Source organism: Neolamprologus brichardi, chromosome 6, assembly GCF_056152115.1.
Source record: "Neolamprologus brichardi isolate AB-2024 chromosome 6, ASM5615211v1, whole genome shotgun sequence".
Lineage (NCBI taxonomy): Eukaryota > Metazoa > Chordata > Actinopteri > Cichliformes > Cichlidae > Neolamprologus > Neolamprologus brichardi.
In genome coordinates this window covers 16,616,510-16,641,246 of record NC_142109.1, presented here as the reverse complement: position 1 = coordinate 16,641,246, position 24,737 = coordinate 16,616,510, and positions in this window count along the sequence as shown.

Below are 24,737 nucleotides of genomic sequence, written 5' to 3'. Positions count from 1 at the left end.
GATGTACAAACACAAAAGAGCGGCTTTATTCTACTTTAACGAGCTACCCTAAAAACACATAATGCTGCAGGGATGTGTTTTAATGAGACCAAATGATATTGCACACAAGCCATACATCCACTGTGAATAACAGCTTGTTTCTGAATTAAACATTGGATGGTGGGCGGCATAAAGGAGGAAAGGTTACTAAGTGTGGCATCCATCTTAGTATGGTCAAAGCACTATCATGAAAAATGTTTTTCAATAAGATTCTGAAAAGCAAATGATTGGTAATTACACTCTCCTCCATAAATGTATAGAGAACATATTACAAATGTTGAAGTTGAGGTGAAATTGTGGTACCCTGATGAATACATTGTCATGTAAGACAGTTTGATGGATTATGAAGATCATGACTTTTGATGCAAATTTTGGTCTGTAAATAAGTGATTTCTGATGTTATGGTTAAGGCTGAGCTCAAATCAATGTATTTCCCTGGACACAAAGAGTTTTTCAAACTGAGCGAGGTTGTAAATTCAAAGACATATAATAGTAATATTAAGGCAACAAATAAGAAAGTTGTACTAAACAGTGTTTCCCTTACATTTTTTCTTCTCCATGATAATTATTGAGGAACCAGAGTGGTCCTACTCTCTGAAACCTATCATGTAGTATTTATAACTACTGCCATTATTATTTCTGTAAATCAATTAAAATCTTAACAAGTACACAAGTTCAGAACTACAACATGTAATCATGGATACAATATTGTCAGAGTCACGTGTTCCTCTTCCAGACACAAGTGATCTGATCAAAGGTCATTTTAACACGTCAGATTTAAATTCCCCTTCATAATGACATAATCTCAACTTTTAGCAGCAAGTAAATACTATTTTACAGTAGTTTTCTGAGACAACAGGCTGTCTTGATGACTTTTTCTCCTTTAATGTGGACGCTCTTCACATGAAGGTGTGTCGGTCCTCTTTTAACCGCATCTGAAAATCTCTAAATAGGGAGAGAGGCAATTCTTGTTGCATTTACTGAGTCTGAGAGTCAATAAATATCTGAAAATGACTCGACTCTATAATATGCTTAAAAGTTCATGGACTGCAGGTTCTAACTTATGACTGCTGCACTCAATGATGGTAAGGTTGGGGTCGTTCTTTTAAAAATAGGAGTGAGGTTGCAAAGCCAACAAAGTTTGGAGCTTGGCAATGTCTCCAACTGGGGATACAAATAATTTAGCACAGACAAAGATATGCCACTTTGTTAATTAATTTCAATTTCAGGGAATAAGGGGAAAAAAACTGTTCAAACTTCAGCTGTATCTATCATACAATGACTTTGACATAAAGCATGGAGCATTCCTTTTTCAATTTCTTATCTTGAGATATTGTAAAAACATGTATTTAAATATTAAAATATTAAGTTAAAAGAAAAAAAAAGTCAGCTTTTAATATGTAGTTTAATAATAAGCATCAAGGAACCAAAACAGTTGTGTTTTCAAGACAATAAAGCAATATGATTACACACAGGTACGTGGAAGGATGAACATTTTCATTGTCATGCTGTGTTCTGGTTATATGTATGTCTGAAGCACACTGCTATAGACATCATTCATGATTTGTGAGGAAATTGTTGGATTACATTATTCCTCAATGAGTAAACAAATAACATTTATAGTATGTAACAGGAGTGTAGACACAGCTTTATGTTTAGGATGTGATGAAGATGGTTTTAAAAACATAATAAAGTAAAAGGCTGCGAGCACAATATATTGCTTCTTAGCTTTTGGCAAAAAAGTTTATAATCTAATCATATAGCACATGTTCTTTGGATAAAAGTGCAAAAATTATGTGCTAATCATTTGTGCTCCTTATATTAAGTAATTCATTTATTTAATTTTTTTGAGATAGATGATGATATTTTTAAAAAGATCATCTTCAGACAAGTATTTTGCCTGTGTTAGGTCACTTACTTCCTATTAGTGGATTAGCAACGAAATGTACAGATCTCATTTGCGGTTTAACAGAATTTTTTTACAGGAGCCTCTACAGATGCCCTTTTCCTGAAATTAATGATACCCCTGAAAATGCACCTGCGTTAAACAAAATTACATATTTAGACTTTTAATGACATTTATCAAGAAACACAATCATCACAAAACATTACATGTTTTACAAAAAAGAATTAAAAAATCCTAAAGGGAAAAGGCCTTCATAATAAAGTACCTTACTTGCACACACAATGAAGATAAGATGGTGACAGAGAGCCTACATTCCCACAGTGTCATTATATTGACAGACACTGAGTGTGGCAATACTTTTCTTTAGCTGCTCAGTAGTTGCTGAGCCTCATTAAATCCTCATTTGAATGAGATTATCAGATTACGTTCTAGAGTTTTTAAGAAAAAAGAAAATGCGACTTTTTGTAAAGCAGAATAAGCTGACACATTAATAGATTTAACAGTGTGCATAATTGGTGTTTTCGAGACAAAACACACACTTGTGGAAGATGAAGACCTCACAAAGACCAAAATACACCACCGTGGCATTCTTTTGTACTGTTGCTGTCTTGCAGTTTGGGAAATATAAATGTATTATAAATAAATGTATTTTACCCTGTGTATTAGTTAGCAATTTGCAAAGCTTTTCTAAAATAAATAGTCTCTCCTTCTCCACATTTACTGTATACAGCATAACACATCCATAACGACTACTCTGCAAAGACATTGATTTAAACCTTACAAAAATCAAGCTCAGAAATCAAATAATGGGTTGAAAAATGGGGCAAATATAGGAAAAAAGGCAAGGGTAATACAGGAAAAAGTCATTATTTACTTTTCTTTCAATATATGCTCCTGTAAGCTCCAGTAGGATTGTTTTACAGTAACAATATTTATTAAATACTTCTACCCTTAAGGGATTTTTCTTGGCAGAAAGAAGCCTTTTCATGCTGCATTTTATACAAATACATATTCACATTTTTTTAAGAACAGGCTAAGGCTGTCTAAAAAAAAGAAAATAAAAATGTATAACTACTATCCCAGACTTGATTATAGCCCACCCAGAGAACTTTTTTTATTTTATTTCAGAAATTATGAGAAATTTTGGGACAATTCAGTGCATATATTGGCATAAAAAACCGCTTACTTTTGTGAAGCCATGAGGAGTTCCTCTTTAATTACCATTTAGTGTCACCACCCAAGAAGATTACAATAATTTAAGTTTATGTGATTGACTTTTATATAGCCATTTTTGGGGTAAAAATCAAGGGACAAAGGTCTCATTTCTATCATCACTGAAGATTATTCTTACATGTGCAGATATTTCTAGCTGTTTATAGATGTTAAAAAGACATTGTAAGTCTGGGGAATAGCACAGCAAGGGAGCAAAGTAAACACAAAAGTGCTCTTTATTTGTTTTAACCTCCACTGTGCTTGTGTTATATAGGGCAAAGTCTTCTATATTTTATCAGCATCCTGTTATACACATGACATCAGAGAGTTAATGGATAACTGCATATCAAAACTGATTTGAGCAGTTTAAATTAATAATAGCATCTTTAATACATATTAATTTTGCAGTGGCTGAAAATATTTGCAGATTCTAATTAATGGAGTCTTTTTCATTTCTTGAAATGAAAGTGGGCTGAACTTTGAATTTATATTAATGTAAACAGTAAAGTAAACAGGTCAGATTGAAAGTTTACATTCACTTTACATTACTCATTAAAAGTGATTATACATATTTACATTGGTTAAGATGTATTTTATGTCTTGCTATTTGCAATTAAAAACTTTTTCTACTTACTCAGAGGTTTGAGGGGAAACAAACTCAGTGTGTTTGGGTAGTTTATTGATCCACTACAGACCAATGACTGAATGCAATGCAGCCCTGCCAATGTGCTCCAAAGGCTAAACATGGTCAATTCTGGCTTCAAAAAACAATGTGGTGACATAACTAAACTCAAGGACTCAAAAACAGGACTCACAAAGCAATGAGTGATGTGGCCTTGGCTTGATAGTCCATGCCTTTCCTGGGAGATTTCTGTGCTCACATGGCTGTCAATGAAGAATGACAGACAATAATAAACCCCCACATACTCTTATGTTATTGTTTGGATTGGTTAGAAAACCACTTTCAAGCTCATAAGTGTTCTTGGCCTTGTGTCAAAAGTCAGTGTGCCAGATATGGATGGGATTCCTACTGGAATGTTAAATCCTAGGGCTGTGCTATGAAGTATAGCATCTTTATTTATAACGCACTTTACATCCAACAATGTTGGCCAAAGTGCTACAAATATAAAACAAAGAGAAAACTATTTAAATTACATATAGAATATCTTAAAATTAATATAATTAATAAGAAACATATTAAGAGACATCAACAAGTCCTACTGTGCTGAAAGCCAAGGTAAATAGATATGTTTTAAGACGTGATTTAAAAACAGATAAAGAAGGTGCCTGTCAAACATTTAAAGGCAACTCATTCCATGATTTTGGTGCTACCACAGCAAACACCCAATCACGTCTGAGCTTACGACTTGTCCTGGGCACGCTCGGGAGGAGCTGGTCTGCCGACTTGAGGGACCGGGAAGGTATGTATGGATGAAGAAGCTCAGAGAGGTACAGAGTATGGGTTACTGGGAAGGATATTATGAGACATCATGTCATAAGACAGAGCTGTGTCTATGTTCTTGGCATGTGATCAATGGACATTTGGGAACATCACAGTTTTCTTTGTGGGTATCTCAGAATTGTTGTTCTGTTAACTCACAGTAATTGCCACATGCCCATTAGGATGCATGCATGAATTTTCAGATGGTTTCGCAGCGGCCAGTATAAGAATCAGCGCCTCAAAGTCTGATCCCATGGTTCTCTGGCAAAAATGGCACGTTGTTTACTGCTTACTGGCAGCAAGAAGGTCCTGAGTTCAGTTCCACCATCAGGCCGGGATCTTTCTTTGTGGAGTTTGCATGTTATTTGGCAGTGCAGGTAAAGATAAGGCTCATAAAAAGACAATTAGGCTGAAAAATATAAACCTTTGTTTGTTATTTTGAATATATTAGATGTACTAGACCTTAAGTTTAGAGTTGAAATGCTACCCATGGTAGATTATTTCCTCCCAGTCTCACCTGTTTTAAGTATACTAGGAACAATACATTTTTCTTTTAGAGTGGAAAGATTCTCAAACGTCCTTGCATTGCTGTGACTGGCACATTTAGGAAACGAGCCAGTGCTTAGCATTTGTTTATTGTGTAAACTATTTAAAACAGCTTCTTTGCTGTCTTTAAATTGCAGAGTGTGGTGTGTGGGTGTGCATGACAGGAAGGGAGAGAGATAGAGAAAGAAGGTGCAACATTTCTACTAGATATTTTATTGTCCATTTTGTAGTGTGTCTGTAAAGAACACTATTAGTCTCAAAATGGAAATCGTTTGGGTTAAAATTAACATGTCACTCTTGTTTAGTCTATGTAGTAATCTCTAAATCTTGTTTGTTTATTTTTCAAATCTCCAAGGTTATGAAAAATCTTTAATAAAATTGTGTCTGCTGAGCCTAATTATCAGTTGATAATGATTGATAAGCATGCCTATGATATATGTATAGCAATTGTAAAACACAGTTCCCAGGTTTAGGATTTCAAAATAATCAAATATGTCTGAAGCTGAATAATTGTTGTTCTATTGTTATTCTACAATTTCTTTTTAACAAGTTTTGGCACTAAGTGCAAATTTAGAGAGCTTTAAATCGTGTGATTTCCAACTATAGGTTTTTTTAAAGCTTTCATGGAATTTGTATCTTGTTAACCATCAGGTTATAAAGTGCCTTGAGTGATCAGTAACACCACAAAAGTGTTTTATAAATGTAATTATCTTCTTGTGCATCTACTATTTTTTGTTTGTTTTACTATTCTGCTTTATCATTATGTATCCAAATACAGACTTTTGGCAAACGAAGTACTTTGAGATTTGATTTCTCTGTAGTCTTTCTTTGGCACCTTTGATCATTTTCAATTTGTTTTTGACTAGGTTGGCTGTCACATACTTACTTGATGTACATATGACATGGAAAGATTCAACACAAGAACTTCACTTTCTAAAAAAGGGGAATTTATTCAGAATAAACTAAAAATATCCACAAACTTTCAAAGGGGTTGATTTAAGGTGAAATAGACGAGAGAGCCCTGAGCAGATCATCTGAGCCCATTTTATACCCAGGAAGGCCCAGATGAACTGCATCAACCAACAACTCTCCTGTGTGTGTCACTTTTTATGCAGTGTAGGTCAAACTGCCTCCAAAACAGTGAGAGGGTTTTTTAAGGTTGCATTATGCAACTTTTTAAAAGCAGTTGCAATAGCAGTTTCACTGGACACAAGTGGATTTCTGTGCATTAAATTGAGCTTGATTCCCACAAAGCTTGAATGGGAAAAAGAACTGAAAACCAGCAATTTAACTGTCAAAAGCAGCAGGTAGATGTTGAGCATGTCATTCAGGTGAATAAAACAAAAAGGTTTCTTTTATTGTCACTAAAACCAATAAAAGTTTGCAATAGAAACCAGGGTAAAAACAGATTCTGTTGATGAGGTAAGATTCTTGCACTGGAAGATTTTTAGCTGCTGTTTGTAGTTTGAGCAAGCATGCATGTAGTTAGGCAGTAGTGATGGGTCGTTCGCGAACGAAATGGCTCTTAGAGCCGACTCTTTGAAGTGAACGACGCGATCCGGCTCCTTATTGGGAGCCATGAGGTTTTTTTCTTTCTTTCTCTCACCCTCTCTCTCGCCCTTTTTTCCGCTAAACTCCGCACGCGCGGCCTGTACTTTGCGCTGGGCAGAGGGGGGAGGGGCGTTAGTTACACTCGCAGTAGTACAGGAACAGAGCCAGAGAGAAAGAGAGTGAGGGACAACAACGTCACATTAGAAAGGTATAGTAATCATCCACTATTTTTAGTTGCAGATGATAAAGGATTCAGAAATCATACAGGCCCATATGACAGAGAATGTGCATCTTCTTTTTGTTTTAATATTTTAATTTATATTTAATTGTGTTGTGGTTTGCAGTGTTTTGTGTTGTTTCACGTTAAATTTGTTTAAAAGGAAAAAGCTGAAAATTTAAATAGTTAAAAGTTTAAAATGTAAATAGTTGTTCTTTGTATTATATGATTTATTTATTACATTTTATGTGGAGTGAATAAATAAAGTATATTTATGGTGGCCCTTAGAGACAAAGGAGTACAAACTCCAAAACATGTACAAACTCCAAAACGCGTAAAAACTCAGAAGCACGTACAAACTCCAAAACACGTAAAAACTCAGAAGCACGTACAAACTCCAAAACACGTAAAAACTAAGAAGCACGTACAAAAGACAACAGAAGTGCTCCAGGATGCTAGGGCGCAGTGTTGAGCGTTTGTTACCTAGTGGCTACACAAGCCAGGAAGTATCAACAACCGGATTTGGTGTGTGGTAATAACAGGTAAATGAATTTTTTTTTTCAATTATTTGAATAAATATGAGTGCTTGTCTATAAATACACAAACAATACGCACATGCTTTCAATTGTGTAATTTAAGTGATCTGGGTAGCTCTGTTTTGGAAGTTCAGTTAACACTAGAAATCTGTTTTGGAGTTTGTATATGCTTTAGAGTTTGTACGTGCTTTGTCTCTAGGGGCCATATATAAACATATATAAATAAAACCACTTTTTTTACATTAGTAATTCCTTTTCTGCATAATTTTATATTATTGTTAATGATTAAATAATTAAAGCAACAAAACAACCTGAAGAGCCGGTTCGGAGCCGAAAGAGCCGGCTCTTTTTAGTGAGCCGAGCCGAAAGAGCCGGATCTCTAAAAAGAGCTGGAAATCCCATCACTATTAGGCAGTCAATGTGGAAAACAAACATATGACATGACAGGCTGACTTTAGCTGCTGGAGGACAGAAACAGCAATCTCTATTTGAATACATCAAAAGCCTCCAAAGCCTTATCCCAAAGGATAAATCTGTTGACTTACCAAACTAGCTGATGGATTTCCCCAATTTCAGTTCTATAAAACAGATGCTGTCTAGTCTAGTCTCTGTCTTCCTTTAGCTCACTAGTTGTCCTGACGTATGTTCACTTCTGTTACACCTGTAAAAACTTTTTCTTTTGTGTTTTTATTTGAATAAGGCAACTGTCTACAATGTAAATGCATTCTAGCTAGCTTCTCTTACATTTAAAAGGTAAATAATAGTTGTTATAATATGTGCTACATGATGTAATGCCTTAAAACATATAATATCTCTCTATTAGTGCTAGAAATGTACCAGAATGTGTTCTGTCCTTGTAATTACATTAATGAGAAAATTATGAGCAGCCTTTATCATGCCAGCTGCTACACAACAACTAATGTTATAATATTGAATATTTGAAATTTTCATGCTTATTTCAAGAACTGACATTTCAGGTATTCAATTCAATTCAATTCAATTCAATTGTTATTTTTTATATTACTAAATCACAACAACAGTTGACTCAAGGTGCTTTTTCTTGTAAGGTAAAGACCCTATAGTAATGTCCCCTTTGAGCAAATACTTGGTGGCAGTGGGAAGGAAAAACATTTTAACACAAGAAAACTCTGGCAGAACCTGCAGGGAGTGGCAGCCATCTGCCACGACTGGCTGGGGGTGATGGGACAAAGGATAAAAAAACACTCTGTGAAAGACAGACAGAGATTAACAATAACTAGTGATTAAATGCAGAGTGGTGTATAAGGACTTACAAGAGCCTAGGTCTATTGCAGCATAACTAAGAAAAAACTCAGGGCGATCTGATCCCTAGCTATATGCTTTAGTAAAAAAGCAAAGTTTTAAGCCTAATCTTAAAAGTAGAGTGTGTCAGTCTCTCGAATCCAAACTGGGAGCTGGCTGAAGAGGGGCCTGAAAGATGAAGGCTCTGCCTCTTGTATCCTAGGAACCAAAAATGAGCCAGCAGTCTGAGAGCAATGTGCTCTATTAGGGTGATATAGGACTATGAGGTGTTTAAGATAAGATGCTGCCTTATTATTTAAGAACTTGTATGTGAGGAGAATGAGTTGGAATTGAATTCTGGATTCAACAGAGAACCTGAAATATGCTTTCGCCCTCTAGTCCCTGTCAAATTCTTGCTGCGGCATTTTGGATCAACTGCAGGTTTTCAATGAGTTTTTAAGACAGTCCGGTAATAATGAATTATAATAGTCAAGCCTAGAAGTAATAAATGCTTGAGGCAGTTTTTTCAGGATCCTTCTGAGACGGAATGTTTCAAACTTTAGAGATATTGCGTAAATACAAGAAAGTAGTCGTACATATTTGTTTTCCTCACAGTGTTACTTGGAGGCCAAGGTAATGCCATCCAGAGTAAGTACCTGTTTTAGGGATGTGTGCAATAAGACTTATTTACTAGAAAGAACATTAGGGGGAGGGACAGTATCCAGGCCCAGTATCATGGCAAAATGCTAATAGACACGCCAATCCACCATGTCCATTTCATGCCTTGCCTCTTCAAAATGTGAAATGGACATGCATGCAAAAATTGCACTACCAGTAGGGGGAGATAATATATTAAAATCAATGACTGTTTTCTACAGTCATTGATTTAAATCTATGAGTCTGATAGTGAGCAAAAAATGTATTAAGTACATGCCAGGGTGTTAATCATCAGAAACATTTAAGATAGGCAACTAAAATGTTTATACATCCAGATGTGTTTATAATGTCTGTTTACTTTCACATGATTATTTTCATGTTGGCTTGAAATAAAATATCTCCCTCGGCGGCTACTGCATATTATTGCAACTTCTGCATGCGTGTGCATTCCACGTTTCCAAAATGTGGAATGTACAAGCATGCAGAAATCCAACACGTGGAAAAACATTAAGGCAAAGCATGGAATGGACAAGGTGGACAGGTGTGTCTATTACATGCTTTGCCATGATTTCGGGTTGGGAGGGATGCATACACACTGGACATATCATCAATTAGGTAATGACTAAGTACAGCAGTTGTCAGTCTGGCTATTTCCTTAATAAAGTTTCGCTTATTTTTAAGATTTTGTACTTTTATTAAATATGTAAACCTTCACAAAAACAAAACAGGCAATATATTGCTGCATGCACATGGTGGACTGTAATGTAACAATAGTTACTTAAGATCTGAGATTATGTTTCTTTTTTAAGTTTTCCATCTGCTTTTGAACATCACTATTTTTCCATTTTTAAATCTTCAGTATTTTTCACTACAGACCCAATATCAATACAGACTAGAAATAATAAAACAAGAATAAGAATAGTACACAATAATATGAAACCTTACTTGGGGAACACAGGGGGCACAATAACAGATAATTCAACAAAGACGTATTTAGAAGTATTTATAACAGGGAAGTGCTGACAAGTGGCGAATAAGGCACAGCTTAAAAGGCTCAAGGCAATCACAACAAGTAAGTAAAACTCAAAGCAAGACAATCAGTAGATGTATCTATGACATGGAAATTATTAACTTGAGCACCTTTTAATTTTTAGAGAATACTTACTTCAAAAATATGAACTGCCTCCATACTCGATGGAGAGGTTAACAGGGATAACAAAGTCTCCATGAGGACACATGCTTGGTCCTTACAAATGAGTAATAGAACATTGTAGTTCCTCTTGTTTTACGTAGTGCTCTTATTGTCTCATAGCTGCTTCTGTTTGTGTTCATACATGCTGTAGTAAGCGCTTGTGGAAACAAGTGCTCATCAGTCTTGGCACGAGTATGGAGCGATTTATAATGGTGAGCTATGGTGGCATAGGCCTGTGGCACATTGGGCTAGGTCAGCAATCTCTCCCAAGGCTTAGGTAATGAACAGATAGAGCCGTTATCATCACAGTGATAAAAGTGGGACAGTGCCACTATATCAGTACAAGAGCACGTCGGCACAGTTTGTCAAACTTTTCATTAGAACATTTTTGGATTACTTACACAGACTTTATATATATAAAAAAATATAAAATCACTCAGCTCATTAAGCATCCTCAAGACCGTGACTATGTTACAGTCTTTATGTAGTCTTTGACCAGTGTATTTATATTTTAAATTCCATTAGATTTATTAGATGACAATGTAGCCCTCAACAATATTTTTGTCAGGCTCTGTTTGCCTAGAACTTGTCAGAATCAGAAAATTTTGACAAAACTTTTCTTTTTCAAACCTCAGTAATTTATTTACATTTTATGCAGTTTTTTCATGTGTGGGCACTGTATGACTAAATGCAGTGTTGGGTGTAACGTTTTATAACATATTACACTTCTGTAATTACACTAAACTTTTCAGTAATGCAGTAATGTAACATGTTACAGTACTAAATTCAGTATTTACATTGTTATAATTATGTCATTATTTTGTTACTAAGATTATTCAGTAATCTGCACACCTTTTTATTGCACAAAATGACATGAGTGCAATGGTAAAGTGGAAACTGCATTCAGGACAGAAACAAAAATTACGCAACTTCAGCTCTTTACAAGCATTTGCATTAACAGCATGCTAACCCAAAGCTAGCCAAGAACTGGGAGTGTTTTAAAGCTGAGTGCATGCTGACCCAGGCCCAGCAGCCAGAGCCTGATCTTCAATAAATAACAAACTAACGAGAAGTCAGGCCGTTTTGATTGCTTTTAAGTGTCTTTGGAGTCTCTTTAACATTTCTTTTTCAAAAAACTAAAAGGTAGCTCATATTTGTGTTACCCAAGTTTCTGTGATAATCTGTTTCAGGTCATGTTATGGAGTAACAAGAAAGTAATGTAGCAAATATTGTAAAAAAAAATCACACACACAAAAAAAAAAATTCTCTGGCAAGTAATGTAACATGTTGTAAGTAAGTAATGTGCATTACATTAGTTTTCTTGATTAACGACCCAAACATTCACTAAATGTTACTAATAAATGTGAGTTTGCTGTTGTTCCTTTGATAATTACACTGACTTCAGTTATTCAGTGTCTACCTGTGATGCAGTATACTGTCTTGTTGAGTAACACCAGTACATTCTTTCAATTGGGATGTAAATGACCATCCTTAAAATCTTACATCTCTTGTGAAATCACTTTATTTTTTCATGAAGCTTAAAGTAAGTGTGGTTACATCCAAGCCTAAAGCTCTTGGATCATGGGAAAGCTTTTGAATGCAGTTTAAAATACAAAGAGTACCACTGAAATTTCCCCCATCCATTTCATTTCCTTTGTGTAAGTTTCATGATATATGTTTCTGTTTATTCTTCCCTATTTGTATTACCAGTTATTTGCTTCTCTTTACACCCACTCAGTTATTTTATATAATTACCCTTCTTCTCATTCTCAGCAGTTTTCGTTCTGTCTTGTTACCCTTTCTCAGTTTTTTCTCTGATTCATTTTTGCCTACATGTCACCCCCCACGCAACTTCATCATTCCATCTTTGTACTGATGCAGCTGCAAAAATAAGACTTAGCTGTGACTAATCTGCTGGCAAAGCCTCCGAGGGCCCCATGTGGTGGAGCATCTTCACACAGGACACATGTGATTGATTGAACCTAGGGAAAACTTTGTCAGGCTGGCTATCATGACTGGATCTTATTCCTGATAATAAATTCCTTCTTCCTAGTACTGTGGGAGGGGTGCAAGTGTCACGTGGTGCATTTTTAAGACCACTGGGTTATTATTATGGTTAATCTGCATCTTCAGATTATGCTTCCTCTTGTATATAAGTCAATTTCTCTTATGGTTGTGTCATTCTATCTCTTTGCAGTCATATATAAATATATATGCATATATATTTATACATTGTTATATTGTCTGAGTGTGTATCGACAATAATTTAACAAACACAGCTAGTGTGCATATAAGATGAGTACAGGGAAAGAATGAGAGAATTAACTTTATTGGTAAAGTGTCATGACAAATCGATTTCTTCACGTAAATCCCAGATAGTGGACAAGACATAGCAAGTTGACTGTCTCTCTCCCTGAATGGCCCATTTTCTCTTTTCCTTCACAGATCAACGGCACAGAGTCATCAAGAATCACATGGTAGATCCCAGTGCCAAAACCAGTGGGGCTACTGCACCAACTCCCCCCCCCCCCCCCCCTCTATCCCACACATGTTCATTAATCAAGCTTGCTACTGATCACTCTGGAGCATACGTCCATGTATTTTATTGCAGGCTAAGTCACCCATTGTAAGACATTCATGTCGATTTGTCAATGACTGCAAGATTCATGGCAAGATTAGACACAAATGTCTGAGAAAATACATTTATCTAGGTTGCTGTAAAGTCATGGAAGTTAATTTTACTGTGCTAAAATAAATATTCACCAACAGCCACATGGATCTTGTAATCAATGCATAATTTGTAATGATTAATAACAAAGATCATTGTTCAGCTCTTTACAAAGATCTCAATTCATAAATGCTATTCAAAAACTAGTGTTGGCACATGACTTTTATTCAGAAAGTTACGGGGAAAATAAAAATTCAGTTCATAAAACGCTATCCCACAAAGACATCTGAATATCCCAACACTCTATTTTAACATTCATTCCCATGAACAGAAAGACCGGTGTACCTTGACCGCTGTCAGTATCACACTTCCACTGACTATGTCTCATGACAACTGCCCTGACAACACTAAAATGATCATGAATAAATACAGTATAATGTGTTATACATCTTACATTAGGAGCTGATCATTGAAAACGCAAAAATGTTAATATAGATTTTATCAGTTATACAGACATTTGTTTGTCTAATTTTCTTAATTAGCCCAGAATCATACACAATTCATTTCACACAAGTCATTAGTCACCTTTTCCTTCTGCCTATATGTATTATTGGCCCCATTTGTACTGCACACTTGTGAAATGCTGACTTCCATTCATTTAACCACAATAAAGTGGCTAAAACTAGCCACAACCTCTAAATTAAACTCCAGTAACTGCTTTTGTCACTCAAGTAAAACAAGTTGAATCTTTTTTGTTTGAATTTTTTGACACAGCAGCAACCTATACAAGCATATACAAGTGTCTATAAAAGAAATTTGTCAAGGCATATTTACAAAAACATACAGCCAAGACTCTATCACAGCCAGGAAAAAGAACATTTCATTGGGTTGTCATCTCAGTTTCGCTCTCTGTGTAACAGTTTTTCTCAATCCAGGCATTTGAATGGAGGTGTAAATGTAATGAATGTAAAACTCCAGTATACAAAGAAACATTCATGCCTTTCGAATGAGATGTCAGATAACCCTAAATTGGTGTTTCTGTGTCTGTGTTATGGTCTGTGGGTCTTGTATTCTGGAGTTTTGAATTCTTTATATTTGAGTTTGACTTTCTGGTTAAATATTTCCTATTATTTTTGTTTACTGTATTTTCAAATGTCAGTCTGTTCTCTTTATTACTTTTTAAATTTTAGTTTTGGAAATATTCGTTTTTTGTCTTTCTGCTTACTATTTATCTATTTGATATTTCTCATTTTACTTAAATAGTTGTCTCTTGCCTTGATTTGATTTTTTCTAAACTTTTCCACTGAATTACATGAAGGAAAGGTTAACTATTTAGTGACTCCAGACATGGGAAGGAACAAAATACAAATATTTGTTGCTGTACTTAATTATCAAAGTGATTTGAACTTAAATGGATGCCACATAAAAAAGACTATCCCATTTGTGCCCTCCTCACTGGTGCCATGTTTTGATGCATGCTCCAGGTAAGAAAATCCCAAAAGTTGATTCTGTTCATCTGGATGTAGCGTTTTCAGTGGGAAAAACGTTTTGTTACTCATCCAAGTGACTTCTTCAGTCTCAGCTCACTGCAGGTTTCCCCAACCTTAAGAACAGGACATTTGCATAATGACTAAAATCAGCACCACTGAAGGAACAATGGGCTAATATGCAAATTGTCATGAACATAGATCAACAACCAATGATCAAAGACCACTGATCAATGGCCATAAGTACCATTCACAGAGAATTGAGGTTGGCTGCAATAGTTTCAGTCATTGTGCAAATGTACTGATTACAAGGTTGGGGAAACCTGCAGTCAGCTGAGATTGAAGAAGTCACGTGGATGAGTGATGAAACGTTTCTCCCACTGAAAACGTCCAGATGAACAGACTCACTGGAGTCACTGGTGCTAATTTCACATTAGCAGATGAAAGAAACACAAATATATAATTTATGCATCATTTTGTAAAGTGGGCTGTAACAATCCAATACGGCATTTTTATCTGTAGTAGTAGAGGACGAGAGAAGCAAGCATAAAGAAAGCCATGTGTGGAGGGTAATTTCAAGTGAAATATTGAAAAAATGTCAGCCAACACACAAACTGTGTGTCTGCTAGCTAAAGGAACAGCTCATTTCCCAGGGAGAGAAAGAAATGTGAGATAGCGTCACACAAGATATGGAAAAAGATGTAAGGCAGACAGAACAGGACAGAAAGAAGAGAGATTATTTTTAAAGGAAACTTACTCTGTTTTTACAGTGGAAATTTAAAGTTACCTTTGCTAACAGTTCACTATGATGGATTGCTGCACAGCAGCTGTGATATTCATGGTCAGTGTTAGGTTACATCAAGGGTAGCATACATCTAGGAAAATTTAAGCTAATATTCTGCCCCTCGGTTGTTACTTTGTTGGGTTTCTTTGGCTGGCGCATTTCTCAGGTTTCCCAATAGTGGGCAGTATTACCCCTTCAGTTTGTGGCTTCTTCTTTGGTTATTTGGTGTGCACTACACTGCCCCCTTTGGTGATGGGTTGTAAGCAGCAGGCAAAGTTCACGCAGGCAGTGGGAGAAAATGCATGGAGCAGAGAACAAGCTGCAAAACTTTAAGCCCAGTGTACATTGTTGGGGAGTTTGTTGAGCCATAATCTGTAAGTAAGCAATGTCTAACTTCATTTTCTGTAAGATTTGTTACTTTCATGTTACTTAAAAGGTTATTTGAACGTATAAGGAAAGATGTTTATGGTGAATGTAAAGCATAAGGAAAGCTATGTTGCTAACTTCTGTTTTGTTTACAAAATATGTTGATACTGATGCTTACGTATTATTTTACTGTATGTTCACAGTCTTACAAATTAAAAGAGGAAAAAACGGTCTTCAGTTAAAGACACAAAGACAAAGCGATGTGTCCTGTCGTTCCTGGAACCATCTCCTCTTATGTTAAGCTCGCTGCATAGGGTGAATAGCCATACATTCACCTGAGGGCAGCAGAGCTAATGATGGTTGGATTAACTCACTGAGTTCTACCTTTATTTTAGCTTGTGTGGGAGGGAAACAGCCATGATAACTCATGTGACATCAACTATAAAATCACGGAAGAGCAGTGAATCTCAGAGCAACAGCAGCACAACTCAGCAGCATAACAATTTTTTAAGTGATTCTTTTCCCCATGCTGCAGCGCTACAACCTTAGGTTTCTATCCATCCGTCCGTCCATCCATTTTTTCTTACTTATATGGGGTCGGGTTGCAGGGGCAGCAGCCTAAGCAGAGAAGCCTAGTTAGATGTCGGAATTGACAAATTCACAATCAAATAGCTCCTCTCCATGTGGTGAAATAGTGGCTTTGCTCTGAGCCTCTCTTGAATGACTGACCTTCACCCCCTAAGAAAGCTCATTTCAGACTCTTGTATCTAAAATCTTTTTCTTTCTGTCACTATCCACAGCTCATGACTATAGGTAAGTGTAAGGACATAGATCTACTGGTAAATTGACAATGTCACTTTTTTGATCAGGTGTGTCACAACTGATTGGTACCAATCAATGAAATAATCTCCTGCTCCCCTCACTCATGAACAAGATCCCGAGATTAAGTTAAGGGACTCCTCATCATTATCCTAGAGTGGGCAGTCCACCCTTTTCCCCCTAAGAAATATACCTTCAGGTTGGGAGTTGCTAATTTTCATTTCTGCCACTTCACACTCAGCTGTGCACCACTCCAGTGTAAGGTTGAGGTGACCATGTGATGAACCCAACAGAACTGCATCATTTACAAAAAGCAGAGATACTGAGGCCACCAAAGTTGAAGACTTCTGCCACTTGGGTCTGTCGAGATAAAAAAATTTATGATCAGAATCGATGACAAAGGGCATCCCTGGTGGAGTCCAACACTCACTGGGAACAAATGGTAAATGGCCTGTATTTGTATAGCACTTTACTGGATGCTTTACAAGACTTATTGCTGGCAATTCGGACAGGAGTGGTACAGGAACCAAATGGCTTGTAGCAACAGAGTAGATGCACCATAGTCCCAAAACACCTTCCATAGGATACCAGAGAGAACAGCGCTTTATCTTTTCAGTGATAATCTGGTGTATATGGGAGTTGCCCAACCAGTCTGGAAGGCATTTGATCTTAGGTTTTCTCCGCTTGCCATATCTCACTGAATATATTTAATTTCCTGTTTAGGTGTGGAGGCAAAGTTGCATCTACAATATAGGCATCAGCAAATATAACTTTTTATATATATATATATATATATATATATAATTTCCTTTTGTCCAGTTAGCATTGCACAAAATTAGCCTTCTAGAGGAACTACTTTTTACTTTCGGTATATTTAATTGCCTGTACTTTTTCACTTTTACTTGAATGAAGAAACTGAATCGGGATTCAGTTTCTAAGAGGCATTTATACTTCTGCTTAAGTGAAGAGTATAGATACAGACTTTACATGTACTTTCACCAATATAGCATAAGCAGGCATGCTTGTGTATCTCAGAATAAACGTCAATGATATTTTGCAATGTTACATGGTTGGTTGTAAAACAATGTGCTGCAAGAAAAACTTGAGTTACTATATTTTAATACCTGCTATGTATTATGTTAATATATACAGTATTTACCTTTGAGTATATCTTGACACAATGGACTGTTAATCTGTTAAAAATGTGGATGTTTGTTATATGAAATATGTTACTGGGACTCTATGTAGTTGTTATATTTACAGAAGCCAGTGATGAGTGCTTTAACTTCTGTTTTTGCAAAATATATGTGAAATTGATCAGTTGGCACTGATCAATATGAGGCTGTAAATATTGTAGAAAAACCTATTCAGAAATAGGACAATTTCACTGTATCCAAGGTGACCGTGTTGGGAGCTCTCTTTCAGTATATGCTACAGTAACATCGTAGAGATACTGCTTTTTTTTTTCTAATTATAACACTAACAAGCACAACCCTGTAGTACAGGAAATTGGTGCTTCTCTTGTATTCCTGTATCCTCTCTATGGATCATTAACTGGTAGGTTAAGGCCTGAAACAAGTTAGCTTTAGCCTCAGTCTTTTTGCGCATCATTATACCACTCTTAATTAGGACATCATGCAGTATTTAAATTCATAGTTGAGATTCTATTGTAATTATTCTTTCTTTTGGTTTTTCCAAACAAGAGAGTTGGAGAGCTGCAGGGACACAAGCAGGCAAGGGTGAGAAAACTGACCTCAGTTAGGTGGATTATTATTATTGATTATTTTAAAGTCCCACACACACACACACACACACACACACACACACACAGATAAATCTTCTAATGTCCTACTGTTAGGGTGGTATAGAGGAAAATCCCCTGAAGCGCAGATGCAGAGAGCAGATAGTCAGCAGAATCAACAACGAGTACCACATCTTGCATTCGAAATGATCCACAAACAGGCAGTATGGGGAACTGTTCTATCTTCTGCATGAACATTAAATACGCCTACCTTTAGTACTTCAGGCCAAGTTTGCAATCACAATTTTATTAAACATGGTGTGGTTACACTTTACCTCGCTGTTCATAAACTAAGAAGCATTTAAAGGATTTCAAATATTGTATGTAGTTCTATTATGTTGCTTATGTAGCAGAATTAATATTATATTTTAATACTGGTTTGTCAATCACCAGTAACCTGACTTCCCTAGCTGTTGCAGTCATGTAAATGTCAAGTTGCCTCAGTTTGAATTGGCTACTTTTTGTAGAGATCATTTGTGGATTGCCTCCCTTGAAGCCTTCCCTCCATCAATTGCTGGTATATTTTTATTTTGTAGCGTATGTTCAGTTAGTTTACTTGGCAGTACACTGGTGTGTATAGGTTGTAGATGCAGAAACCTCCTATTGGCCACTTTACTTTAAAATCATTGATTTGTAAATTTCCACTGCTACACTACTGTGATGAGACCTTTTTTCTAGCTGCAGATCACCAGTGTATTTCTGCAGTAGGCTTAACCACAGAGGGTGTATTTGATTTTAAGTTCTGGATATATTAATAACTGGTGTTTCTGTTATTCAGAAGCTGAAGGTCTAAAGTGGAGTTGACTTGGTGGTGCCATGATTATTTATGCACCCATGTTTGAGCTGCACTTTACTCTGAGTGTGTGAGTGAAGGTGTGTTGCACATGTGATTTTTTTGAACTTATCCTCATCCGGTGTCCCATTCACCCACTGGTAACCCACAACTCTGAATTTGCAGTAATGTGCAACTGAATCATCTGTATTTCAATTTGAAAGGTTTTAAAAATCTGTCAATAAATTGTTTATTTTACACTGAACCAATCTCTGTCTCAAGTACAATGCACCTGAGCACAGTCTTGGAAATTAGAATAGTTTCAGACTAGAAATTCTCTGGGTGAAATTTCCAGAGTGGCGTTGTCAGATTTTCCCTGTAATCGTAAAAGCTTTTGAGCTTCCATTTGCCGCTCCACTATTCTAGGGTGTGCCTGTAACATCGTTGGTTCCTTGCCCTTTTCCTTATTATTCCCCACACCTCGTGTTGCAGCAATTGAATATCAAAATTAACATAAACACACAACAACAAAGGTATTAAGGTTGCACTGACAGACTTTTTTTTTTTTTCGCTAGGTCTGAAATCAACTGAGACCAGTGGTGTCACATTCATTTTAGTTCACAGGTAACACAAGTACTAAAAGAACATTCTGAAAACATTCACATTTTTTGAATCATCTACATGCAAAATAGATGGTGGTCTGAGATTCCCGGAGAAAGATAAGTGCAATTTCAACAATATATTATTACATATGCATTACAACTGACAGTGGATCTACATGTACAAAGGCAAAAAAAAAAATTCAATCAATTATTTTGGAGTATAAGTAAATGTTTGTTCTGTATGATTCAAACAAGTTGTCCAATTCCAGAACTCAGTATGTGTGACTTTTCAACAACAGCGGTGGATTTATATGAAAAACTGAAAAATAAATCATTGTTATTTGCAAACTTTGCAATGCCAGTGCATCTAGCTCAGTGTGCTAGATTGAATTCATGCTTGAGACGACTGACAATAGCAATCTATTGTTCAAACTAGTATTTTTACAAGTGAGGTGCAGTTCAAACTTTAAAAGTTATGGACAAATATTTTGTCAACACACTGTGAACATCCTGTAATTTGGCACAAATGGAACATTATCTTTTGCTTCCTGGGTGCATGCAAAAGGCCTGTTGCTTTCATAATTACAAGGTTGACTTTTTTTTTTGTATTTCACAAATAATTCACTATGCAAAGAACTATATTTAAATAAATATGGGTATTTGCACCTCTCTTTTATACCCTTGTGTTGGGTTTGTGTTCCTATTCTCTACCTTCCTTATGAGTCTTTTCTTGTTGTGTTGTACTGTTCAGAATTTGTCACTGCAGTATTAATAATCACTTCAAAGTGAATTGGTTGGAGGAGTCAGATCTTGAAAGCCCAAGAAAGCACAAACAATTAACATTATTAGGAAGACTTGCTTTCTCACTGACCAGAAAAAATAGACTACTACTAATTCCCCTTCAGAAGAGTAACACCATTTCAGCATCACAAATTCTTATAGTGGCTTTAGGGGTGCTCCCCTCTGCAGTCTGTCAGCATACTCTCAGTGATGTCTTACTCTAGAGTTCACTGTGTGATGTCCATCCAGTAAAGCAAGGATTCCCATGTAAAGCTGCCTCAGTTTATCATCCAGACCATGTTTCTCTGTGTTCTCTCTGGCTCTGTTCTCCCTGGTGACCATGGTATGACATGTGTCAGTGGTGCGTGTTAGTGCTGGCCGATGGAATGGAGAAAGGGCAGGGTTAGCCTCCCTTGTATCAGAAGTAAATGATTCACTGGGGTGAGAAGGACATTCTGCAACAGTGAGCAGTTTCTTTAGAGTGCTCTTTTTCCTTGCACACATTTCAAATCCCTCACTTAATGGTGTCTGTTCTTTCCACTAAACACTATTTATCAAACTGTCATACAAAAATGAAATGAATGAATAGCTAAATTATGAAACAACGTCAAACTATAATATAATAAAGATAATAAATAAGGAATTTCAACTCATGTCGAGGACAAACCCCATTAAGTATTGAACAGTAAATTTAACAAATAACTTCGGTCTACTTAGATGTGACTATAAACTAGACAGCAATGCAATATACTGCAAAGAGCACATAAATACACTATAGAAACTATAGAAACTATTATAACACTTAACATTTACAAAACAAAAAAACAGCTTCTGTGATCAGTGGTAAGCTGTTTTGGTTAAATTAACGTTCAAGTTATGTTCAACCAGGACTGACTCATACAGTGTGCTGTCCAACTACAAAGGAAATCACAAGCATGTATAGCCATGTCAAACAGCCAAACCGTGGAGGTCAACAATATTAATTCCATATAAAGAGGTGGAGATGTAATTTAAAAAAAATGTAGAAATGAGAATTCTGCCAAAAGACTTTTTTGGTGTTCACACCAGAAGTAGTGGTGATAAAGAGTAGGTGTGCTCAAAACATCATACACTACTAGCAGCAATAAATAAAGAAACCGGTGTTCTGTAGCGTGCGAACTGTGAATTCTTTTCTGTGTTAAATATTTTTCAGCCTTGCACCTGCCCTGCATGGCGGTGAGAATGTGTGTAGATAAGAATAGTGCACCCAGAAAAAATTTACAGCACTTCACATGTTCCACACTGTCTCATGTTACAGCCTTATTACAAAATCATTTTTCACCTCAGAATTCTACATACTATATCCCATAATGACTAAGTAAAAAGGTTTACTTGAAAACATTTATATGTTATATATATATATATATATATATATATATATATATATATATATATATATATATATATATATATATATATATATATATTGTTATATATATATATATATATATATATATATATATATATATATATATATATATATATATATATACAGTGTTGGGGAGTAACGGAATACATGTACCGCCGTTACGTATTTAAAATACAAAATATGAGTAACTGTATTCCGTTACAGTTACCGTTTAAAAAGGTGGTATTTAGAATACAGTTACTTTGTTGAAATAAATGGATTACACGGCGGTACTTCCCTGTTTCATATTGTGGCGGGTCAGGCCTGTTTGGGTTTTGTTTGACAGCTACGTTCTGTTGTTCCAGGTGGCAGCGTTACGGTTGCCATGGTTACAGGGTGACGCTCTCTCTCCGTGTGTTTCCTGGGTGAGAGAGACCTTTTTGTTGTTGTTGTGCTGAGCTAATAGGCAGAATGCTACCGGTATAGCTCTAAAGAATGTAGCATCATAGGCAGTGTAGTCCGTGTTGCAGGGAGAATGGACTGCCATACCCGTTATGTGTCTGTGAGCGAGGGAGGGAGAAAAAGGAAAAGTACGAGCTGTCATCAAGCAAAAACGGGAGCTGGAAGCATGTAAATATAATAATAACCACTGCAGCCAAGAATAGTGCCTGACGAGCCCAGTTGTAAGTAAGCTATTAAGACTCGACTGTACACCGTGTTCGTGTTTTCCTCCAAAAACAAGTTCAAGTTGGAGCAGCCTTTCAACGCCTCTCTCTGTCTCTCGCTAGCAAAGTTGACCCAGACAACAAAGTAAAGCTAGTTTTTGGCTACGAGCCCGACACAGAACCCACCATATTAGCCAGAGGTCCCTTTACTACGGTTCGGAGCCGCGGACCTTCAGTAACAGTAATAAATCACAGCAATAGTACATTCATGTAGTTGTAAACAGCATGATAATATATTAAGTAATCCAAAGTATTCAGAATACGTTACTCTCATTGAGTAACGTAACGGAATACGTTACAGAATACATTTTGGGGCATGTATTCTGTATTCTGTAATGGAATACATTTTAAAAGTAACCTTCCCAACACTGTATATATATATATATATATATATATATATATATATATATATATATAACATGTACCTCAGCATTCACAGCATTTGCTCCATACTTTGTTGAAGCACTTTTCACAGTAATTACAACCTCAAGTCTTTTTTGAGTATAATGTCACAAGCTTGGAACTGTCATGGTCCTGGGTCGTTGACCCAGTGTTTTGAGTTTATTGTTATTATTTTCCAGTTTCTGCTGTTTTGTATTTGTTCTTATGGTTTGAGTTGTGTGTTTAGTGTTTCTATCATCCCTACCTGTGTCCTTCCTCTGTGTTCTGTTTGTGTCCCCGAGTTGGTATTGTGAAACAGTCTGTGAGTTTCCTGTTTTACTTTGTAGGTTTGTGTCTCGTTATGCCCATTAGTTCCAGCTGTGTCCCCTCCTGTGTGCCATTTCCTGATTACCTCGTGTGTGTATTTATACTGTGTGTCTGCCTGTGCTCCTCGTCGCGTCGTCTGCATTTCTCTGCATAATTTTGGTATGTCTCCGTGTCTCTCTGTTCCTCGCTTTGTGTCATCTGTTTGTGTTAGTTTCACCAGTTTAGGTTTATGTTTAGTTCTGCCCTCACCTTGGGTTTTTCACCTTAAATAAATCTCCACCTGCATCTCCACTGCCATCTGCATCTTGGGTCCTCTTTCATTCCACCACACGACTGCTGCCCAGCCGTGACAGTACGACGCGACCACTATGGATCCAGCGGATTGGCCCGGTGAGAGCGATCTGACACGCATTCTTCGCCTGGTGGATTGGGTGACCCACACTTCCAACGCAAGGGCGAGCGTTGTCGGGATAAATGCTATAGAAGCAATCCTCAACGGAAATTCCCACCTCCGCCTGGTCCGGGGATTTGAGGATTTAATTTCGGACCTGCATGTGACCCGAGAGGCGGTGCAAGCTCTGGAAGTGGCGGAGTCCGCCCAGCAACAGCAGTCTATTGCCGTCACGGAGCAGCCGCATCAACTTCGCCTGCCAGAGGCTTTGCCCAGCCCGTCAGAGCCATCAGCGGGAGGGAAGCGACGAACCCGCCGCCGGCGCGTCATTCCACAGCCGGATTCTGGGACAGTCAAGCTACCGGCTGTGCAACCTTTTCAACCATCACTTCAGTTAGCTGCTCAACAGCCAGTAGCTCAGTCTACACCTCCACCACAATCAGCTCTGCTACCTGTAGCTCAGTCACAGTCTTCACTTGCCTCCCTTCAGCAGCCTGTGCCTATGCTGCCCATTTTGGACTATTGCTCTAACGCTAATTCTGAACAGAGAGACAAACCTACTCACAATGAACTGGTTCCTCAAAAGCTGGCTATGACTCGCTCCAGGGCCTCCCCAGAGGCTGAGTTTCCGCCCTCAGCCCACTCTGGACCCCTGGAGGCTAAGAACCCAGCTGAGGACTGCACCTGGCTGTCGCTACCTGAGCCGGGTCAGTGCTCCGTGCAGCTGCAGTCTGCTCAGTGTTTGCCAGAGGCTCCCATGCCTGCTGGTTCTGATTTGTCCCTGCCAGAGGCCCGCGCACCTGCTGGTTCTGCCCTGTTTGTGCCAGAGGCCCCCGTGCCTGCTGGTTCTGTTTTTTCCCTGCCAGAGGCCCGTGTGCCTGCTGGCCCTG